The following is a 13,396-nucleotide window of genomic DNA, read 5'->3' as shown; positions in this document are numbered from 1 at the left end:
TATAATATATATATATATATGCCATATATATACATGGCATATATATATATGTGCCATATATATATACATATATATACATGAAACGGTTCTTAAGACCTTATACTATGGGAACAAATGAATGTAAGTGATTCTTATGCTTTTTGACTAATTGATAGTCTCAGAAATTAATAATCTCAAAGTTCATAGAAGTAGAAATAACTATACTGTTTATAGCATTCAAGGCGATATGATTACCTGAACAGTATTACTTATTACATGACACTGTTTGGTCAATAAAATATATAAAAATTAAGGTGTGGGAAGTATGATTTAAAAATCCATCAGCCATTTTCAGAAAATAAATTGCTCCTTGGAATTAAACTTTCTAGTCTAATTTGATTACCAAACATTTCTGTATGTAAATGTTTAATTATGATACAAAAAAAATCTATGTTGAGCTTTGCTTATGTAAGATATAGTTTATCCAAGTATATTATTAGGGACAATATGTGCATCATTAAAATCAGTAAAAATAATCTGAAAATTAATTTACAAATGGTTCTATTTTTAATTTAATGTGGTAAAGTTTGTTTTTTCCTATTGAACTGCTAAAACGTTAAGACTATTTGTGAAAGTATCTTCACAGACTATTCTTAGAAAAACAAATCCAGCTAAGCTATTTACCTAAAACTTCTTAAGCTCATTAATTTTATTCTAGTTTATCTGAGTATTCTTATATACTTTAAAGAAGGCAACTACAAGCAAAAACATCAAAGCATAAAGGAAAAACAGGATACTCTGAATTATGGTCTTGTTTTTTTAAATACAGTAACAGTTGATGGGACATAGGTCCTTACTCATCGTTTTTCTTTTACCTGACTATGTTCACCTATTTTAACGATTTTAATTCTGATATAATTTGTACGAAAAAGTGTTCTTGACAGAGATACCTAACGTAGCTAATACAAATGTAGGGGCATAATAAAATAGGATTCTTTCATGACGATTTCTACAAGCCTGCATTTAGATAATTTAGCAACTTAAATAAGAAAAGTCATAATAGGAGACCAATTGCAGTAGTTCAATTTTTAAGCTAGAATTTGTTTATATATTCTTTTTTATTTTTTTTTTACTATTCCTTACCGATGTCTCTTACCCATCACACTGCAGACTCTTAATCATTTAAAACAAACAAGGAAAAATGTCCATGAAAACAAGTTTTTTTTTATAGCATAGAATTTAGCAGAAGCTCAGAGCAGAATTAATGGGTGCCACTTCATAGATGGGGAACTAAAAACAGTAATAAACCAGGAGGACTGAGCCCTGCTCTATCACAAGGAAACAAATGTGAGAAAAGATAAGAAAATTCAATGAGAAAGCAATAGGAAGAACCACAGAAAACAGTCTAAGCAACAGAATAGCACAAGCAAAAACACACAGTTAATAGGAGGAAACAGGCCTGGCTCTTGAGAGGTGATTATTAACAATTAGAGGCCACCTAGGGTTCTGAACTTGGAAATGATGCTTCATGGAGTAAAACTTAAAACAGAAGTATCCATTATGAGTAAGGCTCCTCCTTCTCAAAAATTTCTCACTGCTCTGTGATACTAATTTCACAAAAAATATTGCCTCTAAATCTGCACCCCATTAGAAAGTGCTGCCCACAACACTTGCCTTAAGTGAACCTCAGAGTGCAGTCTTCCTTGCAGCTCTCAACCCTGCCACTAGGAAAGGACGATAGTTACAACTCTGACATTCCATAAACACAGAGTTGGGGAAATTGCTTCAACTACAAATGCCTGCTCTCCAACCCACATTCAACCTATTCAATGACTGAGTTGCAGTGCCCTCATTACCTTATCCCTCCACCGGTGCTCAAATACTATCTCCTCCTATATCCTCAGGAACTTTGCTCTATTATGCATCTTTTCTTTTTCACTGGCTTTTGTTTTTTTCTTTTGTTTACTGTCTCTATTCTCTTTGTATAAAATCCATCACCCATTTCCCACTGGAAAAAGAAAAGCTCCCTCAGTTTCATGATTTCCTATAACCATATTCCCATCTGTTCCCTTCCCTCAGAGTCAAGCATCTTGAGTTTTTCACATGCATTGTCTATAGTTTTTCCCCACTCATGTCTCTGCATTTCAGTCTTTCTTCCCCTATCAAAGGACTTACCTTCATTCAAATTGTCAGTGACCACCTGGATTCAAAATGCAATTAATACATTTAATCCCTTCTCTCCTTTCACTTCTCCATGCTATTTGTCGTACCGCTGAACTACTATGGAACCTACCAACCCTTGATCTCTGAGACGTTCTCTATTATATGTCTTCCTGTTTTGCTGTTAGATATAGTCTTTGTTTTCCCCAGCATTCCTTAAAGACTCATGTTTCCCAATTCTATTCTTAGCTTTCTTCTGCTAATTACTTACTTTCTCTCTGGCTTTAACCAAGATCTATAAACTAACGCTGTTATATCTTTCTCAATAGTCCAGAAATCTTTTCAGAAATTTAGACCTGTATTTCCGAATTCCTGCCAGACTTAAGACTTGGAAGTCACATAGGTACCTAAAATCAGCAAGGCCAACACTGACCTGGTCATTTGCACACCTGTTTCTCGTTCTAGTCTCATTATTTTAGGTAATTACACCATCTAATCACCTAAGTTGGGAATGACCCTCAGTACTCTCTTCACTAAATCCTTTCCCCAATGATTTATTTTTAAGCCCTGTAGATTCTATCTCCTAATTATCTCTCCAATTGGACATTTCCTTCCCTCCCCTGTACAGGCCTCATTATTTTGCATTTGTATTATACCTCTGCTATCAGTCCTGCTGATTTTGATTTATCTGTTCATTTACTGTTAATGTTTTAAAAAACTTGATACTGAAGATGAAATGACATGGGCTTTTGTGTAAAATCTTCCCAGGAGTTCTTACTAATCGTGAATCTGCAATTCATTTAATATTTCTGAGGTCCTATTTTCTCACATCTTTAGTGGATAAGAAAAGTATTCTCCATACAGAGTTAAATTAAGTCATGCATATAAGGGCTTACCCCTTGGAAATCACTCAAAATTCTTCTTACTATTATTATTAACTTTTAATTTTACAACTATTATTATGACTCAAGCTTAAATCCATTTGAAGACTCTCCATTACCATAAGGATAAAATTGAAAACCTTAAAATGGCTTTCAGGGTCTCTAGAATCTAATTCTACTAGCTTCTCTAACCTCATCTTTCTATACTCTCTGATAGAAGCTCTAATTTCAGTCGGGTGCTTTTCCTTCTCCTTCTTCTGACATAGTTAATTAACTACTCATGGGCATCTTAAAAACTCATTTTAAAAATTACCCATGCTAAGAAGGCTGATGGGGAAGGGTCTGCAAGGAAAGAGTGAAAAGGGTCAAGAGAACTTTCTTGAATACTGAAAGTTCTATATCTTAATTGGGGTAGAGTTTACACAGATGTGTATGTTTGTCAGACAACTGTAGAGTTAATCCATTTTATTGTACGTAAATTATACCTCAATAAATTGACTAAAAATGATTCCATATGGAAACTCTTCAGTAACTCTTTTCTCCCTGGGCTAAATGGCCATATATGAACTTCCATACGACATGCACATACTCTTTCCACACCACTTATTCTATTGTCTTGCCAAGCACTAAACAAATGAATCCCTCTAAAAACTCTGGAATACTCATTTTTATATCTGTATCTCCAACATCTAGTATAAGGGCCCAAAACAATAGGGCCTCAAAGAATATTTATGGGATCAGTGAATGAATGAATTACAAATTGAGATTATAATTATAAATTCAGATTAAAATTTGGTAATGTGGAATTATGTGATTAAATGTTTACAGTTTTAATGTAAAACTGTTCATTAATTAATTTTAAAGCACATGTAATCCTGTGTAATATTTCTAATTTATACAATCAAAGATTAGAATGCCACACACAATTGCTAATAATAGCTATGTAACTCCATCATAATATTAATAATGTTTATATTAATGCTTTGGCATTAAATCTTAAAATCAGAGTGCATGATGCATAGAGGACTTATTCTCTTTTTAATGAGAAACAAATAAGATCAATTAAAAACTGTCATCCATTTATTACAAAAAAAAACCAGTGCAGCAATAAGTATCAAGAACATACTGAAATGAAAAAAATGATGAGAAAATGGAATACTAACATCAACTGTACTGTTACTTCCAAACATACCAAGAAAAACCTGGACTAGAAGAAACCATAATTCCCACAGCACTGAGGCACTTAGAGCAGTCATTACTGATATACCCAGGATGAAAAATACCAAGGAGTATGATCCTTAAAGAAATACATGCCTAACAGCAGGCAAAGTTCCTGATAATTATAGATGGGATTGGGGGGGATCATCTTATAAAATGTAGAATATAAGGTCATATGACCTGGATTTCAGGGGTCATATCGTCAGTCAGTCTCATTGATAACTTACTTTGATAAACCACGTGCATAAAATATCCTTATTCTTGGATGAGGAAGAGGTATAAAATCCAATATATTCTACCTTAAATTAATAGTTTGTGTATATCATGTACAAATTGAATTGCCATATAAGAAAATGTACATAAAAGATGATGCATAATATTGGAGCACAATTTCTTTGTGTTAGATAAGACAGAATCTTGTATTTCAGATGTACCAATTATTGTTCCTTCCAAGCCTACAGTTTCTCCTAAAGGAAAAAACCTTAGCTTTCCCACCAACAAAATGTTAACCCATATTTAAACACACATGATATAGCCCCTGCCACAGACTGGACCACAAGTCAATATACAGTCCAAGGGCAGCCAATCTTCAGATTTTTAATTGTAGTTGATTTACAGTATTATACTAGTTTCCAGTGTACAGTATAGTGATTCAGTATTTTTACAGATCATGATCAATTTAAAGTTATTACAAGATAATGGTTATAATTTCCTGTGATATACAATATATGTTTGCTGCTTATCTATTTTACACATAGTAGTTTGTTAATACCATACCCTTAATTTGTGCTCCCCTTGCCTCTCCCCTTTGGTAATCACTAGTTTGTTTGCTACAGTTGTGAGTCTGCTTCTCTTTTGCATATACATTCATTTTATTATTTTTAAGGTTCCACATAAGTGATATCATACAGTTTTTGTCTTTCTCTGACTTATTTCACTAAGCATAATATTCTCTAGGTCCATCTACATTGATGCAAATGGCAGAATTTCATTCGTTTTATGTCTGAGTAATATTCCATTGTATGTACACACATATATTTTTTCTGCCCATTCTGTAATTCAGTTGTTTGTTTTTTTGATGTTGAGGTGAATGAGCTGTTTATACATTTTGAATATTAACCATTTATCAGTCATATCATTTGCAAATATATTCTCCCATTCCATAGGTTGTCTTTTCAATTTGTCAATGGTTTCCTTTGTTGTGCAAAAGCTCTTAAGTTTAATTAGGTCCCATTTATTTATTTTTGCTTTTATTTCTTTTGTCTTAGGAGACAGATCCAAAAAATATTGCTATGATTTATGTCAAAGAGTGTTTCACCTATGTTCTCTTCTAGTTTTATAGTTTCAGGTCGTTAAACCATTTTGAGTTTATTTTTGTATATGGTGTGAGGTAATGTCCTAATCTCATTCTTTAACATGTAATAGCTGTCCAGTTTTCACAGCACCACTTGTTGAAGAGACTGTCTTTTCTCCAATGTATATTCTTGCCTCCCTTATAGGCCAATATCTTTGATGAATATAGATGCAAAAAATCCTCAACAAAATATTAGCAAACCAAATCCAACAATATATTAAAAGGATCATATACCATGATCAAGTCAGATTTACTCCAGGGTCACAAGGATGGTCCAACATTTGCAAATCAATCAATGTTATATACCACATTAACAAAAGGAAGGATAAAAATCACATGATCATCTCAACAGATGCAGAAAAAGCATTTGACAGAATTCAACATCCATTCATGATAAAAACTCTCATCACCATGGGTATAGAGGAAACATATCTCAATATAATAAAGGTGATTTATGACAAACCCACAGCCAACATCATACTCAACAGTGAAAAGCTGAAACTCTTTTCTCTAAACTCAGGAAGAAGACAAGGATGCCTACTCTTGTAACTTCTATATAACATAGCATTGGAAATACTATCCACAGCAATCAGATAAGAATAAGAAATAAAAGGCATCCAAATTGGAAGGGAAGAGGTAAAACTGTCATTATCTGCAGATGACATGACACTTTATATAGAAAACCCTAAAGTCTCCACTCCAAAACTATTAGAATAAATGAATTAAGCAAAGATGCAGGATATAATATTAATATACAGAAATTGGTTGTGTTTCTATATATTAAAAATGAACTATCAGAAAGAGAAAGATTTTTTAAAAGTCCTATTTAAAATCATATCAAAAATAATAAAATTCATAGGAATAAACTTAACCAAGGAGGTGAAAGACCTATACTCTGAAAACTATAAAACATTGATGAAGGAAATTGAAGATGATACAAAGAAATGGAAAGACATCTAGTGCTCTTAAATTGGAAAATTAATATTGTTAAAATGGCTATACTGCCCAAAGCAATCTACAGATTTAATGCAATCTCTACCAAAATACCCATGACATTTTCATAGAACTAGAGCAAATAATCTTAAAATTCATATGGACCCACAAAAGACCCTAAATTACCAAAGGAATCTTGAGAAAAAAGAAAAAACCTGAAGGTATCACTCTCCCAGACATCAGACTATACTACAATGCTGCAGTAATTAAAACAGCATGGTAGGGCTTCCCTGGTGGCGCAGTGGTTGAGAGTCCACCTGCTGATGCAGGGGACATGGGTTCGTGCCCCGGTCCAGGAAGATCCCACATGCCATGGAGTGGCTAGGCCCATGAGCCATGGCTGTTGAGCCTGCGCATCCGGAGCCTGTGCTCCGCAACGGGAGAGGCCACAACAGTGAGAGGCCCGCATACCGCAAAAACAAAAACAAAAACAAAAAAAGCAGCATGGTACTGGCACCAGAACAAACACATAGAACAATGGAACAAAATTAAGAACTCAGAAATAAACCCATGCACCTATGGTAAACTAACCTACAACAAAGGAGGTAATCTTCAGATTGAACAGTCATTTGTGATCGAATGAAAGGCAGGATTAGCCATTAAGGAATAGAATGCAGAGTGAGGGATGGGTTGTAAAGGGCTTAATAAACTGAAGTTATAAGGCTATCAAAATTATAAGTAAGCAAAACTAATGAGGTAGAGGAAATATACAAAGAAGAAGAAGCCAAATGGTAGAGATAGGAATACAGAAATGTGTAGCTGTGTCTCAATTATTGTAAAAAAAAAATGCCACTAGTTCAAAGATCTATGTGTAGCTCAACTTTAACAAACTATTTTGTGTCCAGATTTTTCTGGATTCTCTATGGATATGTGTCTTTCCAACAAACCTATAATCTGCTAAATTGAGACAATTTCTTGAAAGGAAAAATAAATAAATAAAATTTAAAAGCTTAATTAAAATGACTTTCTATGAATTTTCAGCATCAGAACACAGAGTGGCCAATAAAAATATAGGGAAAACATTAACTTTCTAAGAAACAAATATATATGCTTAGAAAATAAAACATATTTTATAAAACTGTCACCATTATCACTATATAGTATTCTTTCAGCATAATTTTTTTAAAATTCAACTGTAAAACATGACAGCAAAATAAATTGACTCCCATTACGTAATTCTTCTAAATGATGTGAAAGTCTGCACGTACAACTAAATAAGCTGAAATAGAAATAGTCTGTTTGCTCTTTCCACCAAATAGAAAAGAACAAAAGCTCTTGGCATAGCCAGGAAAGAAAAATACTATGAATACCATTGTTCACCATGAAAAATCTTTCTTTAAAGTACTAATATATCAAAGACCAGTACGATATAGCCAATATAATTTCTAAAAGTTTGCATAAGTAATTTTGGAAGGAACAAAATTTCTAATGACACTTTGACCTAGTATAGCTTATATCAGATTATATCTTTTTTCCAGTAATCTCTGTGTACATATTCAGATACACATAGCAAAAAAAAAAAAAACAAAAAAAAAACCCCACAAATGAACCTCTACTATTTATATACTCAAAATAGTCAAGAAAAAAAATGTTTCTTGTATTGAATACTAATTCCATTGTATACATATGTATTTCCTGTCCCATGACATAACTGGGTGGACTCAGAGAGTGATACAATAGATTTTAATCATTTTATCTGGCTGTTCTTATTCACTGGGCCAATGTTTTTCTTTTCCCATGAGAACTCTCTGTAGTAGTAGAGCACCAATGCCCCCTTTTTTCTCCTGACTGAAATGCAAGGTATATACAGTGTAGAACATAAGTTATTCCTGCCCAAGGAGAGAAGAGAGACAAAGTTTTTACCTTCTAGAAATAAACAGTGCAATGTTTTGTCCCAGCTACTGCATCAGTGGTGCTTAGGATGTTCTGTCCTCAATCAATCACTGTTAGTTTGGTCAATCCTTCTAAAACATTAAGCCTAAAGGTACTGAGCCAGATACCATAAGTATCCTAGATGTCTGAAAGAAATGTTTCCTTAGTATAGTATTTGCATCCAGCCTGAGGAAAAGTTGATCGGAGCCGCTCTCCCAATACCCCTTCTCGTCTCCTCACCCCACACCTGGGTAAACGGTGCATTCATCTTGTTTCCGAGCTATTCTATATTTCAAGGAGGATCCTTCTCCATGATTTTACATGCTTTAAAAATGTCCTCTACTTCTCCAAACTCTCTTTCCATGTTCACTCCCACCCCATAATACAAAGCACTATCTTGTATTTCATTATCTGCTCGTTCTAACTCTGAAGTTATCAGGCCATGCAGATTGGAACAGCTGCATTATATGGATCTACAAAACAAATATTTAGGGATTCATAGGTCCTCAAAGCCCTCAAACCACAGTGCACAGCAGGCCATTTCACAAGCTTGAATAACTAAGACATTAAGGGAATAGAGGACACAGAGTACAAAATTGTTTTCTTCTGTCTCAGTTAAGGTGTCTGTAAGCCCTACTTGTTATTGTTGATTCTGTATCTCACTTAACTTTTGAACCTACATATCACTGGGACAGTGCTTGAATGTCTCACTGTGAAATATTGAATGAATATAATGAGCAAATCATATTTCTTCAACTATCAGAGAAATAAAATTACCAAACATTCATGGCTGTTATAATGCAGATAAGAGTAAAATAATTATGGGTGATAAAAGGATGAACATTATTATGCTAATTTATGTTTATTTAATGTATATTCAAAAATATGACCAGTATATCAAAGTTGTGATTTCACTGATATTATTTGCTTGTCACAGTGTTAAAGTATTTAGATCACTCCCTAGCCATATACGTTTTCAAGGATGGCATATATTGTGGGCAAATGCTCTGAAATAACAAAGTGACTTTTAAACTTGCAGAACTTAACCTTACACAGTCACTAACAGGAAATACAAGTAGTTATTAGATGGAGTCTTTGTGCACAAGTCTCAACTGAGAAAAAGAAAATTCTCAATTCCACCAAAGAACAAGACCTCAGAATACTTGTCACTAAATTTAATGATTTTCAACTATCATCCCAGAACTACTTTCTTACTGGATAGCCATCTAATTATTTGTGTGTGTGTGTGGCAGGACAATTGGTGGTCTCTCCTACTCCACCATTTTGCGATGTTACCTGCTAAGTAAATTTTCTACAAAAGTATATTTCAGAAACTTATCCAAAGCACAGAATGGAGTCTTAAAGAACCACCTCTGGCATAAAACAAATCCTCTGTAATATGTCAAGCACATTTGTAAATAGTAAAAGCATATAAAAATCTATCTATATGTGGTTTGCTGTTAATTTAATTCCAAACTTCTAATTACTTATAATCTTATTTGAAAGAGAAGACATACATGTACAAGGAAGAATTATAGCACAGTGCAAGATGGTATAAAATGGAGTTCTAATTTGAATATAATTAAGAAATAAATTACATATTATGCACAACACACACTGTTGAATTAAATTAACTTTGAATCATCAATGAAGACTCCATAAATAGAAATTGATCTGGACTTCAACTAGCTGAATGGTTTTGTATAGAAGAAGAAAAAGGCAAGACTGAGGTGAAGAAGTAGATGAAAAGAGGAAGGCTGTACAGGAAGCTGGAAAAAAAACAGTAAAAGAAATCACTGTGGCTTACAGTGGAAAGATCAACAGCCTGTGTAAGGAACACATAGTATCATTCAAGCAGAAAGGAAGCTAACTAATCAAAAAGAATACTAAGAATCTTTATAGACACCTATAAACAGACTATATATTACTATATCTGAAATGATAAATAACACCGTTTAAAAAACGCCCATAATTAATTTTTGATATTTTTAAAAAATGTTTTTTTTTTTTTTTTTTTTTTTTTTTTTTGTGGTACGCGGGCCTCTCACTGTTGTGGCCTCTCCCGCGGCGGAGCACAGGCTCCGGACGCGCAGGCTCAGCGGCCATGGCTCACGGGCCCAGCCACTCCACGGCATGTGGGATCTTCCCGGACAGGAGGACGAACCCGTGTCCCCTGAATCGGCGGGCAGATTCTCAACCACTGTGCCATCAGGCAAGCCCCTAAAAAAATGTTTTTTAACAATCAGTTTTTAAAAACAGAACAATACTGGTTAAATTTAATACTTTCTCCCAAAGTCTTTGGACAAGAGCTTTTATTTCTCAAATCCTGTACGGACATGCAGGATTGAAATTTCATGTTATAAGAAGAGTTTAGAATATATAAAAAAGTATATGTGTAGAATGTGATTTGTAAAGGATTTAGAAAGTATCAGTTCATTGCTTAAGAAATGTAAAATAAATGGAAACTTTTTAAACCTCTGGCCCTGATTTTTTAACCTGTAAAATACTTAGATCTATATTATTCAGCTATGTTAAAAGTTTCTTATAAAGTAACCATATTTCTACATCATCACTTGATCACATTTTAGTTACAATAATATTCACATTAATAGTCTCCCTGTGTCCATGTCTGCTGAAAGTACAGAGAAGCCAATCTTAAAGAGATCAAGAGGTCTAATTGGCTTGGCAAAATGACAGTCAGTCAAAGAACCAAGGTTTGTAATTCGTTTTTATCTATTGTCCCTGATGGTACAGCTGAACCATTTGAATAAACTGTATCTTTTTTCACTCTGAATCTCATTATGGATCTTATCACAATGCATCTTTTTAGTAGCTACTGATTCATTAATCTAGTGCCAAGGGATTTTTATTATCAAATCACTTGATTTGGGGGGCTTGCTTGGTTAAATACAAAATACTAATTTCTCTCTGACTTTATATATAACTTTCCTCAGACTCTATAGTGTGAGAAAGACTTTGGAAGCAGAAAAACAAAAACAAAAACAAAAAATTAGAATACAAAAGATCTGATTTCTTACTTTTCTAGTATTTATTGATTTTAAGAATCAGTGAATTTACTGCTACATCCCCAGGTCTATAGTGGAGGCTCTATCTTGAGCAGTTTTTAAAGCACAAGGCTTGAAGAAACCTGGCTTTAAAAGCAAAGCTTACAAGGGCTGGGTTTGGCTGGAATTCCCTCAGACCGTAGGTTTCAAAGTGAGGGCTGAAGCTCCTTTCAGTAGCTCTGGAAGCATTTTCTAATGCTAGTAATGTGTAAAATATCATAATTTTAGAAACTGGAATATCTATCTTTGTATTTGAGATATGAATCAATAACCTTTTAAAAGATTTTTATTTATAATATCCTATGAGTAGCAAATAAGAAAATGACAACACAAAGTAATATTAAGATAATTATTTGTCTTCAACATTTTATAAAATGTTTAAAAACATAATTCATTGCAAGCTTTGCTCCATTTACCTAAAGAACAGTAAATTCTTCTCTAACATTATATACATAACATTATAACCTTAGAAATATTGTAAAATCGTCCACTACAATCCTCTCTTTATTGGGATGTACTTTTTTTTTAATAGATCTTTATTGGAGTATAATTGCTTCATAATACTGTGTTAGTTTCTGTTGCACAACAAAGCCAATCAGCTATGTGCATACACATGTCCCCATATCCCCTCCCTCTTGAGCCTTTCTCCCATCCTCCTTATCCCACCCCCCTAAGTCACTGCAAAGCTCCAAGCCGATAACCCTGTGCTATTCTGCTGCTTCCCACCATCCAACTATTTTACATTCGGTAATGTATATATGTCAATGCTACTCTCACTTTGCCCCAGCTTCACCTTCCCACCCCATGTCCTCAAGTCCATTCTCTATGTCTACCTCTTTATTCCTGCTCTGCAACTAGGTTCATCAGTACCATTTTTTTTATATTCCATATATATGTGATAGCATACAGTATTTGTCTTTCTCTTTCTGACTTACTTCCCTCTGTATGACAGACTCTAGTTCCAACCACCTAACTACAAATAACTCAATTTCATTTCCTTTTATGGCTGAGTAATATTCCATTGTATATATGTGCCACATCTTCTTTATCCATTCATCTGTCGATGGACATTTAGGTTGGTTCCATGTCCTGGCTATTATAAATAGCGCTGCAATGAACATTGTGGTACATGACTCTTTTTGAATTATGGTTTTCTCAGGGTATATGCTCAGTAGTGGGATTGCTGGGTCATATGGTAGTTCTAGTTTTAGTCTTTTAAGGAATCTCCATACTGTTTTCCATAGTGGTTGTATCAATTTACATTCCCACCAACAGTGCTAGATGTAAGGCACTATGAATGATAAAACAAGAATGCACTGATTCCGCCTTGAAGGAACATCAAATCAAGTGGTGGAGATCAGATGTTTACTAAATAACCTCAAGTAAAAATGGAAATCATACCATTAATTAAATGTAGATAAAATACAAATTAGAGAAAGAAAAGAATTCTTTTCAATTCTTTGTGGGAATCAGGAAAGCTTCTGTGAAAGAGGTGATATCTAAGATAAATGTTGAAGAGACAAAAACAATTGAAGTTGAAGATGAGAGCACAAAAAATCTGTATAAACAGAGGCACAAGAAGAGAAAAGAGAAGGAAAAATACATAGGGAGCATTAATCAATTTACTTTGGGTTGAGAATGAGATGCACAGAACACTCTAATGTAAGGTAACACTGGGAAAGTTGTCTGGAATATGGTTTGAATAGGATGCTATATATTCTGAAACAGGACACTTTCAAGAGCGAAAGGGACACTACTAATAATTATGCCAAGACAACAGGTATAAACCTAGAATGTCTCAGGCATACCAGAAAGTATTATCACGTTATTTCTAGTATATCTTTAATCCTAGAATAGTGTTTGGATTTAATTGT

This window comes from Mesoplodon bidens (assembly GCF_964165515.1).
Source record: "Mesoplodon bidens genome assembly, chromosome: 8".
In the NCBI taxonomy this organism is placed as follows: Eukaryota; Metazoa; Chordata; class Mammalia; order Artiodactyla; family Ziphiidae; genus Mesoplodon; species Mesoplodon bidens.
The sequence above is the reverse complement of the archived record's forward strand: the minus strand, read 5'-3'. Positions refer to the sequence as shown.